At 34.9% G+C, this 15,895-nt stretch overlaps 1 non-coding gene across 1 annotated transcript; it reads right to left on the bottom strand.

Annotated features, from left to right (window-relative positions):
- Window positions 1–4,337: 4,337 nt before the first annotated feature.
- Window positions 4,338–4,442, bottom strand: LOC141694489 (small nucleolar RNA R71). The gene has a single exon (XR_012563792.1). It is a non-coding gene; the product is annotated as a small nucleolar RNA R71 (small nucleolar RNA).
- Window positions 4,443–15,895: the final 11,453 nt, after the last annotated feature.

Below are 15,895 nucleotides of genomic sequence, written 5' to 3'. Positions count from 1 at the left end.
GTAATAACGATCTAGCCAAGTGTATGGAGCCCGGAGATAGCCCGGAGCGTTGTGTAACCGGAGATAGAGCGGTATATAAGAAGGCCGATATAATGCCTTAGGTACCTTTTATGACCAGATGGAGGTCAGTACGGGCTGATCACCCGTATCGTATTTGTCAGTTATACACTCTAATCCCATTTCATTGAAATTATCAAAAAATATGATTTTACAAAGTATCTATTATATATTAGTATGTTTTAGAGATTGATTTCAAAAAAATGGAAAGATTTGAATCAGAAATACTTGAACCCAAACAACCTTTCTTTCAATCACCTCCTAGAACCCAACACTTAAATGCAAAACCAAAACTTTTGGGTAAGAACCCTTTTAACATTTGAAGAGATTTGAATAGTTAATGACAGTTAGGGTTACTTGCTGAGTTTTATACTCATATTAGTTTGCTATATTTCTAACCATGACAGTTGATCTTGAGGATATCGAGGCTTACACGTACTGTCGGGAAGAGTGTTTATAACCGTCCCTTTCGTACCGTTAGGTTTGCCATTCCAGATCAGGTAGAAGGAGTCAGTGAGATCAGCGACATATTTTAGATTGTAAAATTTTTGGTTCAGGTACTATTGGGTTATCTGACAATTCCAAGTCGGAATTGTTTTTAATATTCATAAAAGTTTATAATAATATTAGTTTAATATTTTGGTTTGTAGTTACGCTTGTTTCATACATTATTCTATGTAGGTCATGTAGTATCTCGGGGTTGTTATTATATTATTGCATGATTAATTATTAATATGATGGTGTCGTGGCTCCTCAATCTTGACCCCGGATCAGAGGGCGTCACAACTATAGTAAATTTTTTAAGTATATTAGGTAATGTGATTTAGTATGGATTATGTGAAGGTAAATATCGTATGATAATATAAAGCAAAAATAGTTTTTTATCACTTAACTATTCTACATTTCAGGAAACTTATCACTAAACTAAATATTTTATTTTTGTCAGCACTAACATTACATTCATGTTAAACATTCCGTTAATTATGTGTAAAATATGTTAAAATTGACCGTTTACGTGGACAAACCTCTGAGATTTAATCCGACCCATATTTTTAAAGAAAAATCTCGAGTGTTCTTGGTATTCTTGAAGATCAAAGTTCATTTTGATAGTGATTTGGAGTTTAAGTAACCAAATTGATCGTTGTGAAATCATCTACCTGATTTCAACAATAAAGATTGATTTGGGTAAATTTTCAATTTTGACCTACCTAAGGTTTTTATTTTGATTAGTTGTTCACATATTTTGAAATTATGAATACATAAATCGTTCGATTTTGAGTTTACATGTATTTTTTTTTGTGATTTTTGGGTTATGATTTTGTGTTCACCAGAAATGTGATTGCCACTTGTGTTCTTCATTTTTTCGGGTGATTATGTGATCGTTCTTTAAATTTAAGTTGGTATAATAGCCTTGTAAGAATGTATTTTTCATATGTATTAACTTTTATTAAATTTTGTATCAGTATTGGTATTACCAGATTTTTTTATACTTGACGGAATTGTCGAGAAGCAGTTTGATTGTGATTGTTGTTACTAGATACGAGTTATTGAGTTTGTATAGATTACATTAACATGTTCATTATTTTTCGGTTGTGTTAATGGCAAAAATTTAATGTAACGGAATTGGATACAATTCTATACACAGATAACGTTAGTGACTTAAAAAAAGTAAAACGTAAGTTGTTAGGAATATGTTGTAGTCTTGATGATAATTCACCAAAACACCTTAAGTAGATTCATTAAGTGTCAATTGTAGCTTTCAACGGATAACCACAGTTATCTATCCGTTGAAAGAGTAGCTTATATGGATAAGTACGTAGCAAATTCTTTACACTAGAATAGCAGGGGGATTTGGGAGTTTTAGTTATTTCTAAGTCATGTTGACTACTAACAAGATATACAAAATAGGTAGGTTAATTATAAATATAAAATGCCTTGTAATTTTGTATCAGTAAAAGAGTATCAACTGCTATGAAAACAACTTCAACTACTAATCTACAAAGCTTCAACGATTGACTCCATAAACCTCAACGGATAACTCAGTATATTCTCAACGTCAACGGATGAGCTAGTCAAGTTTCAACATAGAACAGATAAAGCTTCAACAGATAACACCTATGAAGTCTCAACGGATGATCAACCAAAATAGCAGTTGATGTTCGCACTAAAATACACGTGAAAATACACGCAAGCGCACATGATCACAAGTAGTATAAGATATAGGTCAAGTTTGTTCCCACATGGATTGGTTTAGCTTAAGTTCAGATTATGCACTTATGCAATAATGTATGATTATCGTTCACAGCTAAGATAAGTTACAAGTTGGATTTTATTAACTACTTAAGAGATTATACTAGCATGCATTAACTAAGAAATTAAAAGTGATTTACTTATATGAGAATAAAACATGGGATTCTAACTTTATTAAATACTTCATTCAAAGTTTATGTCTTTATCAATAACATGCGATGGTGATGATAACTAATCAGATAACACGAAATTAGTATACGCTGTCTTTTGATATACGTATACCCTACTGCTAAGCATCCACAAATAAGATAGAAGCCAAATAGATACCAATTATTCTTAGACCCTATATGTTTATAGAATTTGAAAACATAATGGTTGAAGAGCAGGTTATCTATTGTGATTACATAGGGTGTGTAAGATGGTTAAAATTATACTACGAATTATGCATGTCAAATCATACATAAACCTATGCTAGCATGGCAAGTTCTAAACCTCTATATTCACTGTTGCTTCAATAGAGATTAACAAACAATCTTAGATGTTAGCTACACATTAAAGACGAATAAGCACAACCAAACTAGGAAATCATAAATCACCACACACTAAAGCATATCACATACAACACGAAAAAATATGCAAAACAAAAATGCAAACAACTATACTATATGAATAATCATGCAAAAATACGAATGAACTACAACCAAACATGTAATATGATTCTATACAATTAGAGGTTTAGAACTTGCCATGCTAGTTCTAAACCTTTGTAAATCTCTATTGAAGCAACAGTGAATATAGAGGTTTAGAACTTGTCATGCTAGCATAGGTTTATGTATGATTTGACATGCATAATTCGTAGTGTAATTTTAACCATCTTACACACCCTATGTAATCACAATAGATAACCTGCTCTTCAACCATTATGTTTTCAAATTTTATAGACATATACGGTCTAAGAATAATTGGTATCTATTTGGCTTCTATCTTATTTGTGGATGCTTAGTAGTAGGGTATACGTATATCAAAAGACAGTGTATACTAATTTCGTGTGATCTGATTAGTTATCATCACCATCGCATATTATTGATAAAGACATAAACTTTGAATGAAGTATTTATAAAGTTAGAATCCCATATTTTATTCTCATATAAGTAAATCACTTTTAATCTCTTAGTTAATTCATGCTAGTATAATCTCTTAAGTAGTTAATCAAATCAAATCAAACTTGTTACTTGTCTTAGCTGTGAACGATAATCATACATTATTGCATAAGTGCATAATCTGAACCTAACCTAAACCAATCCTTGTGGGAACGAACTTGACTTATATCTTATACTACTTGTGATCACGTGTGCTTGTGTGTATTTTTGCGTGTGTTTTAGTGTGAACAAGTTTTTGGCGCCGCTGCCGAGGATCGGTGTTAAATTTTAGTTTATGTGCTTGACATCGGTGGTCGTTAAAGTTCACTGACTCAGATTATTTTACTTATAAGTTTACTTTGTTATGTTTCAGGTACTCTAGAGAGCATGTATGCGAACACGTTCTCAATCTTGTAAGGAAACACTGGACGAAGTTGAAGAAGTGGAAGAAGAAGTTTTTGAAGAAGTTGAGAAAGTTGAAGAAGAAGCGATCATAACAATGGGAGAACCAGCAGCACCAACGAAAGCGTTGATGGATTTTTCTCAACCAAATATCAAAGACATTCAATCTAGCATTGTCAGGCCAGCTATCGCAGCTAATACCTTTGAGATCATGCCTGACACAATCCAGATGGTACAAAATTCAGGCTAGTTTGGGGGTGCTCCAACGGAAGATCCCGATATGCACATTAGGGATTTCATCGAGATCTGCGACACCTTCAAGTTCAATAATATTTCTGAAGATGCTGTGAAATTGAGACTTTTCCCATTCTCTCTGAGGGATAAAGCTAAGAGATGGTTACACTCTCTACCAGCTGGTTCTATTGCTACTTGGGAAGATCTTGCTTAGAAATTCCTTACTAAATTCTTCCCTATGGCAAAGACAGCTGCAATCAGAAATGCTCTTACTCAATTTGCGCAGCAATCGGGTGAATCTTTATGTGAAGCTTGGGAGCGCTACAAGGAGATGCTTAGAAAGTGTCCTCATCATAGAATTCCTGACTGGATGGTGATCAATTGCTTTTATAATGGTTTGGGAGCACAGTCAAGACCTATGCTCGATGCAGCATCAGGTGGAGCTTTATGGGCTAAGAGCTATGAGGACGCTTATGATCTGATTGAGATGATGGCTGTGAATAAATATCAGAATCCAACTCAGAGGCTACCACAAGGAAAGGTAGCCGGAATTCTGAAGGTGGATACAGCTACAACTATCGCTGCCCAGTTAAAGGCGTTGACTATGAAGGTCGATTCTGTGACCAACTATGGTGTTCAACCAATAATGAGTGTGAGCTTTATGCAGGATCACATGCGACGGAGCAATGTGCTATATCTAGTGAGTCAGCTCAGTTCGTGAGCAACTTTTAGAGGTCGCAGAAACCTGTTCCTGCTACTTATCATCCTAACAACCGCAACCATCCTAACTTCAGCTGGAGCAATAATCAGGGTGGTGTGCAACAACCTTACCAACAGTTTGGAAATAAGCCTTTCAATCCTCCTAGTTTTCAGCAACAGTTTGCACCAAGGCAACAATTTCAGCCCCAGGGAATACAATAACAATCTCATGGAGGTGCCGGTCCATCTTCTAATGAAAAATACGAATTGGAGGAGTTGAGGCTTATGTGCAAAAGCCAAGCGGTTTCTATCAAAACTTTGGAGAATCAAATAAGGCAGATTGCTAACGCCTTATTAAACCGACCTCAAGGAACTCTTTCGAGTGACATAGAGGCTAATCTAGGCAAGAGAGAAGTCAAAAAATAGTTGAAGGTAATCACCCTGAGGTATAGAAGGGTCGCTAGCCCTCAAAATTGAGAAAAAGAAGATTTTGAAAAAAAATCCAGAATGCAGGCGCGCCCGCGCCCATAAGCAGCGCGCCCGCGCCCGCGCCCGCGCCCAAAAATCAGAAATTGAGATTTTTGTTGATTCTGCTTAAAAAAAAAAGATGGAGAAGCTGAACCAAAGAAGAATGCTGTTGAAAACACTCCTTCGGAGCAGAATACAGGAGTCAAACAAGTCTATCCACCACCTCTATATCCTAAAAGACTTCAGAAGCAGAAGTTTGACAAGCAATTTGCTAAGTTTTTGGAGGTTTTCAAGAAGTTGCACATTAACATACCTTTTGCGGAAGCTCTAGAACAGATGTCGAGCTATGCTAAGTTCATGAAGGGTATTCTATCTCGTAAGCTTAAACTTGAGGAGTTGGAGACCGTTGCTCTTACGGAAGAGTGTAGTGCTGTGCTGCAACAAAAACTTCCTCCTAAACTTAAAGATCCAGGAAGCTTCATGATACCTTGTACCATTATCAATCTATCTTTCGATAAGTGTTTATGTGACTTGGGAGCTAGCATCAATTTCATGCCCTTATCTGTCTTTAAGAAACTTATTATTGCCTTGTATCCTTATTATTGCCTTCAATGAGGACATTCCGCTTCTGGCGCGGGCGCGCCGTGCTTCTGACAAAAATACTGATTTTTCTTGTTTTGCGCTCCTTTCTTCGTGCGATCTTCCGAAATTCCATTCCTGACCTCTTATTAGCATAAAAACATTGAAAAACTCCTTTCTTCCTTCTGACTAGTGCCCTGCAATGACATAACATAAAAACACATTAAAAACACCACATACTTGAGTCCAAGATACCAAATTAAGCCGATATGAAGCATTCCAAGTTGATATAAATTCCACTTATTAGTTGAAAGGGACTTGATAGAAGCTAACAGAGTCACATGGGTTGATAGTGCATAAAAGGAATGTGGTAGTCTGATTGTAGGTGTTGGAAGAAAATGAAGCATTTTCATTTCCATACAAGATAAGCTTATTCAAAGATGTTGTATCTAACTTGGATTGCATTAGACAGAGGAATGAAGAAACATGTGAATTGGACCTAGCTGATAGGAATGTTATTTTATCTCATTGCACATGTATCTTGGTGGAATATAAACCAAGAGTGGCAAGTGTTTAGAAAAATATGTATTACATTTTAATTTAGAAACAAGAGCAAGCAAGTTGTATCTTTAGTATCTCTAGTTCTAAGTTAAAAAACACATATAAGCAGTTGTGTGCTATTAGCATCATAGAGTTATCTTCTCAATATATATATATCTCTGGTGGAAATATCAATCCGCCAGAAAGTTTTTAAATGCCTATTTATTTACTTTGTGTTCTTGAATACTCTTATTATTTATCTGCACTCAAGCATATTCAAACATGGTTATATGTTTTGTAAGAAGTTTTCAAAGTTTTAAAAAGGAACCATAATTCCATTCACCCCCCCTTTGTAATTCTGTTGTTATATTGTTAGGAAATAACAATTGGTATCAGAGCAATCTCTTGACACACAAAGAGTTTAAAGATCAAGCAATCTAGCAACATGAGCAGGAAGGACGTTGGTGTAAAGATTCCAATTATGGACAAAGATAACTATCATCACTGGAAAGTAAAGATGCACCTTCACTTACTCTCTCAAGATGAAAGATGTGTTGGCTGCATAGAGAAAGGACCTCATATTCCTCGCAGGGGTGCAACAAATATTGAAGGAGCTGTTGGAAATGAGCAAACAGTTTCAAATCCTAGGTTAAAATGGATAGATGGAGACATTGAGCAAGTTTATAAAGACATAAAGGCCATGAATATTCTGTTCAATGGTCTTGATGGAGATATATTTGATAATATCATTAATTGTAAGGCTGCTAAGGAAATTTGGGATCAAATTCAAGTGCTATATGAGGGAACTAAGCAAGTTAGAGAAAACAAGATGTAGCTTCTTATACAACAATATGAATACTTCCACTTTGTGGAAGGTGAGTCCTTGACTGATACTTTTAGTAGATTTCAAAAATTGTTAAATGGTTTAAAGCTGTATGGGATCTACCAAGCTAATGATTCAAATTTGAAATTCCTGAGGTCTCTACCAAAAGAATGGAAGCCAATGACAGTCTCTCTCAGAAATTCTCAAGAGTATAAAGACTTTACTCTAGAGAGACTGTATGGTATCTTAAAAACCTATGAGCTCAAAATGGAGCAGGATGAGAAGTTAGAGAAAGGAAGAAAAAAGGGTAGATTTATTGCATTAGTAGCTTGTTAGGTCCAATAGGTACATACAGAGGAGGGTGAATGTATGTTTTTTGTTTCTAATAAATTAATGCAGCGGAATATCAAAACTAAAACGAAATAAACAAACAAAGAGATTCTGGGTAAATATTCTTTTTATTCAAAAGTATAAATACCCGGAGGGTTTGCTTACAACTCCAAATACAAAGATTCGAAGCTACAAATATGAAAAGAACCAAAGCAATAAGCTATAAATCATTGGTTCTTCTTATCACTCTAAAAATCTAAAGCTCTTATCAAAAGGTATTAAATACAATCAAAGGACCTTTAAATTATGTATATTACAAGTTTTTAAGGCTTTAAATGGTGTGAATCAAATTGGACATTATAATGACTCGTGTACTTTTGAATTTATTTAATATATAATTGTGGAAGTATTAATTAACTAAAATATGTGTCTTGGTGTTGGCAGCGGTGTGCTGATATATACTATTTATCTGTGAATTTTTGGTATAAAGGATTGGAATGTGTAGCTAAAAGTTGAGCTATATTGTTCTGTTTTATTTTAAAGGTGAATTTGTTACAGTTTTAAATCCGTAAATATTTGGATTGTCTCTAAAATTAGTTTTATGATTTTATAATTTCAATAATTATTTTTGGGATTTTACAAAATTTAGAAATCAATATTTTATCAATTATTTAACCCTGTATGATTTTCTGACTCCATTTAATTGCCAAATCCGTATTTAATTCCAGATTTCCTCAAAAATTATGAAGTTCATATTTTTCTAAGTTTATAATATTCTGAGAATTTTAAAATTATTTTGGAAATTTTCGGGATTAATTTCACCTGCGCGTTGTTTCATTAAATTGTTAAAAAGCGGGTACAGAGTGCACTTCGAAAATTGCTCTAAAATTTTGAAAATTACGGTTTTATAAACTTTGGGATATTTCTAACATTTTAAGACTGTTTTCGTCATTATCTGAAATTATTTTAAGTGCAGCTAGGATCATTAATTATTAAATGCAGATATGAGTTGCATTTCAAAAATGTTTTAAAAATTATAAAAATTTTATTTTATTAGTTTTGGGATTTTTAGAAAATTTTAGGATTATTTTGGTACGGTTTGGGTAATATTTATTAGCAGATTTTACCATTAAAATCGATTAAAATGATGCGAATCGGCTTGTAATCAGTCATGACACGACACGTGTCCATTAAACGGGACACGTGCCATGTTGTTAAGCGAAACAGAGGTGTGAGTCATTTGATATTGTAAACATCAATCTATAGTCTCTCAATCTCTCATCTCTCGTTCTCTCTCTCACCCTACTCTCTCTCCGCTCTCTCTATCATCAATCTCTCTCGGTCTTTCCTTTCTTTTCCTGTTGTCGTTTCTTCTTATTACTCCCTATGCCGCCTGTGTTCCGGTAACTACTTCCAGCCTTTTTGTTTCGATTGCTAATCGATTCATACGTGATTGTATGTATGTGTATTGATGTGTGTGTACACTTCGTGTATGTGTGTGTCTATGTGGGTGAAGTTTGGGTGTGTGGCTTTGGGCTTTCCGGCCGTCCCTGTGTTCTTGGTTGCTTTGCGGTGTTTGTGTTATGGCGCGTTGTGCGCGTGTAGCCCTGTTCTGTTACCTTGTTTTGTTGGTTGTATTCTGGTTCAGTAATCAGAATTAATCCGTGTAATTATTTTAATTGCAGGGAATTATGACTACGATTCATGATATAAATAATTTCGTGTGATTGATTTTAACTGAATTAATTGGTGGAATTTTTGTGTTGGAACCCGAATAATTGGGTGCCCCAAAAATTTTGCCGCCGTCGACGATGAGCCTCGGCGAGCCGACGGTGGACAATGATGAATCATTTCCGAGTCCTACAAATAAAAATATAAATATGCGAGTAGTAATAATTAATAACTAAATTGTATCGGTGATTAGAATTTGCAAGTTGTAAATGGTTGTCGTGGTTTAAATTGGATTATTGTTGAATTGACGTCGATTGATGTTTCGACGGGTAGTCCGATAAACAAAGGGGACGCTGTCCGATTTCCGGAAAATTGAACTTCGAAAATACGGGAGCGTATCCGAGGATTATAGGGACGTCGAGCGAGTATAAGTAAATATATATACGCATGTTTTATACAAAACCTGATTGTATGTTGTGTTGTATATTTTGTCCAAAACACAGTAACCTTAATTTCGTAAAATGACGAGTATACGTCTTTTCTGAAAATAAACACTAAATCGATTTCAAGATTGTGAACCCTAATTGTTGTCTTTGTTATTCTAATATGAATAATTACGAGTCGGGTTTGAATATCGTTGGGTAAGAATTAATATCGAGGATATGTCAAGCATACCTAGACGTCTAACGTAGAGCATTTCGACCCTGTAGGTTATAATCGGGAACCTGAAAGTGGACGATGGACTAAAGATAACCTAGTGGTCAGTCGACGAGCTCAGTAGAGTTTCTACAGAAAGACCTAAGTGTTGAAGTCGAATCCAAGGGGATCTAGTGATTGGACGTTAGAGCCTGAGCAGTAGAGTCGACTCAGAGTTGATCATTAATAGTTGTAACGCCTTGTAAGGCAAGTATTTCTGAACTTTTCTTCAAGATATATTACCAATGTTTTTGAACTGTTTCATAACATGTTGTTATTATTAAACATAACTCCTATTTTATAATACATATGCTTCAAACTATTTACCCTTAAACCCTGATTCTTTCTTGATCTTGAGCCGTAAGCCTTATTCCTTGCAAACCGCCCTTTTGTTGATCCTCAGACACCAAACCATACAAATATAATACACTCTTCAAAAGTATAACTACCAAACACTGAAAGAGAATAATTTGAAAACATAGAAACTTTTATATTCCAATCATTCTTTATAACATCAAAGAACCATATCCTGAAAAATCATTACTGGTCTAATACCTGACCCTTGTACAAACTGAAAACCGTTTCTTATACATACCTTGATATACCCTTGAGATATCCATGAGTTTCCTTACGTTTTTATTCAAGTGTTTAACCATCATTGATTATGATCTTGTATTATCGAATTATATTATTTATCCTATTGAACTGCTTTAGGATTGGATAGTTTTATACATGTGGACCAGATTCGTGGTCAGACCATACCAATGGTCAAGTTAGGCCAATATGTGCCTTGGATCTAGTAATTAGAGCAGTGCTGTGTGCTTGCTCGGGGTTAGTGCGTGACTGATCAGCAGCCTAACCTTGGTTTTTAAAACTTAAAATGAATATCCAATTCTAATGAGTAGTTAAAAAGAAATTTGATTCCTTTGAATCATCTCATTTGATCATTGTTTAACCTCAGTTATCGTTATCATGACTTGCTGGGCTAGTTAGCTCACTCTTACGAATCTTTTTATATATGTTACAGTTGAAAATGATATGGATGATAGTGAAGTTCCTCAGTCCAAAGTGCGGGCTAAGGTTCCAGTTGAGTTGGATCGAGCTAGCAGAAGCTTCATGTGGTAGAGAGATAGTCAAATTGTAAGAATACTTTTATTATCAGTTGTAAGTTAAATAAAAGGGGAATTTGGTACGTTGTAATAAAAGTTAAGGTTGTGGCTTGTTTTCATACATTAACCTGTTGCGATCCATGGTTTTGTGAAGCAGGGTCATCATAAATAATATCTCTTATACAGGTTTATATATTGTGTATGTGTTGTGGACCCCAAACTTCTGACCCGGGTTTGGAGGGCGTCACAGGTTGGTATCAGAGCTACATGTTATAAGTCACTGAAACAAGCCTGGATTGTCGGGATTGGGTAGAGGGTTAGGATTAGGAATAGGAAATAGAAAGATAAGATGTCGTGAGGATGAGTGCGACTACATAGTAGGTCTCCGATACGGTTCGTGTTGCGATTCAGGATTTTTAGTTTGCGACGTGATCTCCAGACAACGGCAATGGCATATCCTGATTTCCATGCATCATCTGATTGTTTGGAGCTTTCCGTTCGAGGATCGTCATCTTTTCCTATATTTGGTTCGCACCTTATTCTTTCATTAGTATTAATGGTATTACCTTCTATTATGACAGTTGCACCCCTTCAAGCTATTCTACGCTATTCTACTACCTCTTGATATGAGACTACCTATTTAAGAAGCTCCATCTGTTTATTCTTGTTTCACTGGACATTCGTCTGTGAGTGTATCTCTTTAGTTTACCCTACATCCTGTTCTATACCCCCAGTTTAGAACTTGTCCTATGAAGCGATTGTACCTGCGTGGATGGATTCGAGAGCTACAGTAAATGGTGAGCGCTTGAGATATAAATAAAGGTGAGACGAAGTTTAGAGAGGAGATTTAAGTGTTTCAGAGGATAGCTGTTATCGGGTTAAAAGAAGCCATTAGTGACTAAGCCACCCGTGAATGATTATGGGATGAATTAGATGAATCTTGAAAGAGTTAGAGAGAAAGGTATAAACCTGGAATTTTGGTGGAATTAAATGATAGTGCTATGATAAATATGATATGTAAAGTAGTGATGTGATGTGATACGAGCAAACTTTGTTCTATGAAATAGACTTGTTGACTATTGGATAGCCTGTTCTACTTAACTACTGCAACGATAATGTTGGGAGTATTACCAATATGGGAGCCTTGATGTGAAGCTATGAATAAGATAATGTGCGACAACAATTGAAGTTTCGTCGATTAAGGAAGGTAAGTGGACACGATAAAGGAGAAAATGTAGATTGAAGTGAATGGACCTTTATATGATCGTTCCATTAATTTGGTACCTTGTTATAGGTCGGAAGGACAACAACCAACTCATATAGTAAAGACAACTAGGTTTGTGATTTTCCAAACTTTTTAAACAAGTTTTCGAAAAAGATTTTCTTTTACAAATTTCTAAAAGCCTTTTTGAATAAAATAAGTTTTAAACCTTGGTTGTCAAGTTACTACTTGAGTTTCTTGTTTGTTAAAAACCTGGATTGCCTGGAAGGATATTTACTTCAGACTTAGTATTGCTAATTTCGAGAACGAAGTAACCTATGATTATGAAGAAGTTGATTATTCCTAACAGTAAAGTGCAAGTATTGTTTGATAAAATTTACAACAGAATCAGCGTACGGAGTAACTATACATTCAATTACTAGGACTATCAGAGTTCGAAGAATTCATTGATTTAACAGAAGCCAAAGCGTGATCGCAGAAGATTGGAAAGATTTCCAGACCTCTCTAAAAGCAGAATATTATTAACAAAAGGATCGTTATATCGAATGGTACGTGGTTATTCTAAATTAAAAGAGGAATCTCGAAGTTACCTAGTAGGAACGCCATTATGATCGAATTGTTAAGGTATTATACGTGTAAGTGCGATGTTAAAGACGCAAAACTTAGCAAGTAAAAATTCATTATAATGCTTGGTTTGCGAAGACATTTCAGCGGACTTTCTAAAGTTGTTATATGACGCAATTGGGATATGATCGAACGAGTTCAAAAGATGAATACAAATGAAATGTGGATGGTGACCAATGGTATCGTTCTTGCCTTCAATATTACAGCATATATTCCTATTCAATTCCTAAAAATGTATGAACTTCTTTTCTTAAATAAACTCTTTGCTATGATATCGAAAAGGAGGATATTGCATTCCTTTCAAATTTAATTGTTTCCTCAAGTTTTGCTTTCTGATTGGGACAAACGGTGTTATGGTGAGACACTTTGTCGGAATGACGAAGAGTCGGGTGGGACGCCACCTAAATATGTGCTGTATGCTAAATGGTATGAAAGACTGGTCATCTTAAGTACCAATGTGGTTGTCTCATTCATATTCAAATCCTTGTTTCTTCTTTCTTTTCAACTCTGAATTTTGTTGAATTGTGAATCCTTCCAGTTGCTTCGTTGTACTGTCATTCTTTGTAAGAGTTTTTCAAACAGAAATCAACGAATTATGGACCAAGAGGGCAAAGTTCCATCTACTTCTCACGCATGGGAAGCAAACAAGGGCATATGGCGAGAATTGCAAATCACTAACCCAGTCAGGGATGCATTAAGGACCAAAGGAATCTACTCCAATAAGGAATACGTCTTCGAGAACGATAATATGCGATTTTCCTGTGAAATATGTTGTTCAAATTACGGGCGTGATAACATGGATGATTATGGTAAATACCTCATGCGTTAAAGTATCAGAAAATGTGAGAGAAACCTAAGTGTTTATATCTCAAGGTTTTGTTGATGAGATGAGTTACTCTGTTGAATTTATAAGATTATGATTAAAGGACTAGCAAGTCAAGAACGTGTAATTGTTACATAAGTGAATACCAATGATGGAATTGAGATTTCTGGCAATAAGTTGTGAAGAATTGATATCATTTGAGACAAGAGGACTTGACATTATTCTAAGGAATGGATTGACTATGGGAGCATGATGCCCAGACAAACCGTCGTGATGAAAAGATAGCTCTGAAAACGTCAGATAGGATATGATGAGGCATAAAGGAAAAAGGAAGGTAAAGAATTGGTTAACGATGATTATGATGATCAAGATGTGAGTATTACGGTAATTATGAGATAAATAAAAGTTAGAGGCAAACAAAAATTGAAGATTTTATAGCAATTAAAGAGTTTGAAGATATGTTTCCAGATAAGTTAACAACATTTCCTCTAGATAAAGAAATGAAGCTCGCGATTGACATAGCACCTGAGACGGAGCCAGTGACCAAGGCCTTACGTAAAATGGCACCAGTTACAAGGAGAAAATTTGCAAAGCAAATGTAAGAGACGTTAAAAGAAATAGCAATTAGACCTACTGTACCCCATAAGGTGCACTGGTATTCATTTCTAATAAGAAAGATGGAAGTATGAGGTTATGCGTCGACTAGCGAAAGTTTAACAAGTTTACTATCAAGAACAAGTATCTGTTACCTTGACCCAATGATTTGTTTGATCAGACGAAGGAAGCAAAGTACTTTTTTAAGATCGATTTAAAATTTGGTATTTCACCAATTGAAGATTAAACCTATGGATATATCAAAGATAATTTTCAGAACTAAGTATTGTGTTATAAAATTTTTGTACTGCCATTTGGATCAACCAATATACCAGTAATATTTGAACTTGATGGACAGAAACTTTAAGGAATATCTGAATAAGCTATAGTGTAACACTTAAAGTCAACGGAGAATCATGCAAAACATATAAGGATAACTGAGAAGTTGAAGAATAAAGAAGTTGTATGATATATAGTTCTTAGCATAAATAGTCAATGTGGAGAAGATTAAAAGAGATTCAGCAGAAATTAAAGTTACTATGAATGAAAAGAGACCAGAAACACCAACAAAAGTAAAAAGTTTTATCATGGGCCGGGTACTATCAGAAATTTGTGCAAGATTTCTTAAAAGTTGCAACATCTTGGGAGAAGCTAACCAGGAAAAGCAAGAAGTTTATATGAAATGAAGAAGGGTGAAGAAAGTTTTACGAAGATAAATGAAAGAATGGTTACAACACCTGCTTTATCATTTTGAAAGTATTAAGGAGATTTGGTAGTGTATAGTGATGCTTCTCATAAGGAAGTAGAAAGTATGTTGATGCAGCACCATAAAGTTATTGTATATGCACTCAGACAACCGAAACCTTATGAGCAGAAGTATCCTACTCGCAATTTGGACTAACAGTAATAATATTCATTTCGAAAGATTGGGAAACATGATATGTATGGAGAAAGGTGTAAGATTTATACAGACCATAAGAGTTTGAAGTATGTATTCACGAGGAAAAGCAAATATGGAGGCAAGCGATAAGCAAAAGGAGAAAACGAACATAGAAATTGCACCAGAAGAATTATCTATGGAATTTTAGAAATTGGAATTGGAAGTCAGAGTTTATAATCCAAAAGGAGTAAGGATGGATAGTATGACCTTTCAGTCGAAGTTGTTAAAGGAAAGATAAGAAGATGTCAAGAGTAGATAATGAATCACGATGTTTGCAGTTAGTAAGAGGAAATTTATACGCCCAGAAGCATGATCATGATATCCCCAGGTTTTTTTCCAACACTTGGATGTTGTAAGTAGAAGGATTAAGAAATGAGATCCCACAGGGAATTCACAATATAAAGTATTTAATTTACTGAAGAAATGCCAAGATATATGGAAATTTAAAGAAAAATAGTGATAACTAGGTATAAGAAGGAAATTTCAAGATAGATCAGGAAGTGTTGGACATATCAAAGAGTTAAGAAGAAGTATTGGAAGACCTAGTGGATAAGGCAGACCCAGGAAGTGATTTTACAAGAAGCAAATCGTAAAAATGTATCAGTGATGTTATTGGAGAAAAGAAATACAATTATGAGATTATGTACTGATTAGCGGGAGTTCAATAAAACAACGAATTAGAATAAATGACCCCT

Source organism: Apium graveolens, chromosome 10 (genome assembly GCF_009905375.1).
Source record: "Apium graveolens cultivar Ventura chromosome 10, ASM990537v1, whole genome shotgun sequence".
NCBI classification, from domain to species: Eukaryota; Viridiplantae; Streptophyta; class Magnoliopsida; order Apiales; family Apiaceae; genus Apium; species Apium graveolens.
Note: the sequence above shows the minus strand (reverse complement) of the source record. Positions and strands in the feature narration are given on the sequence as shown.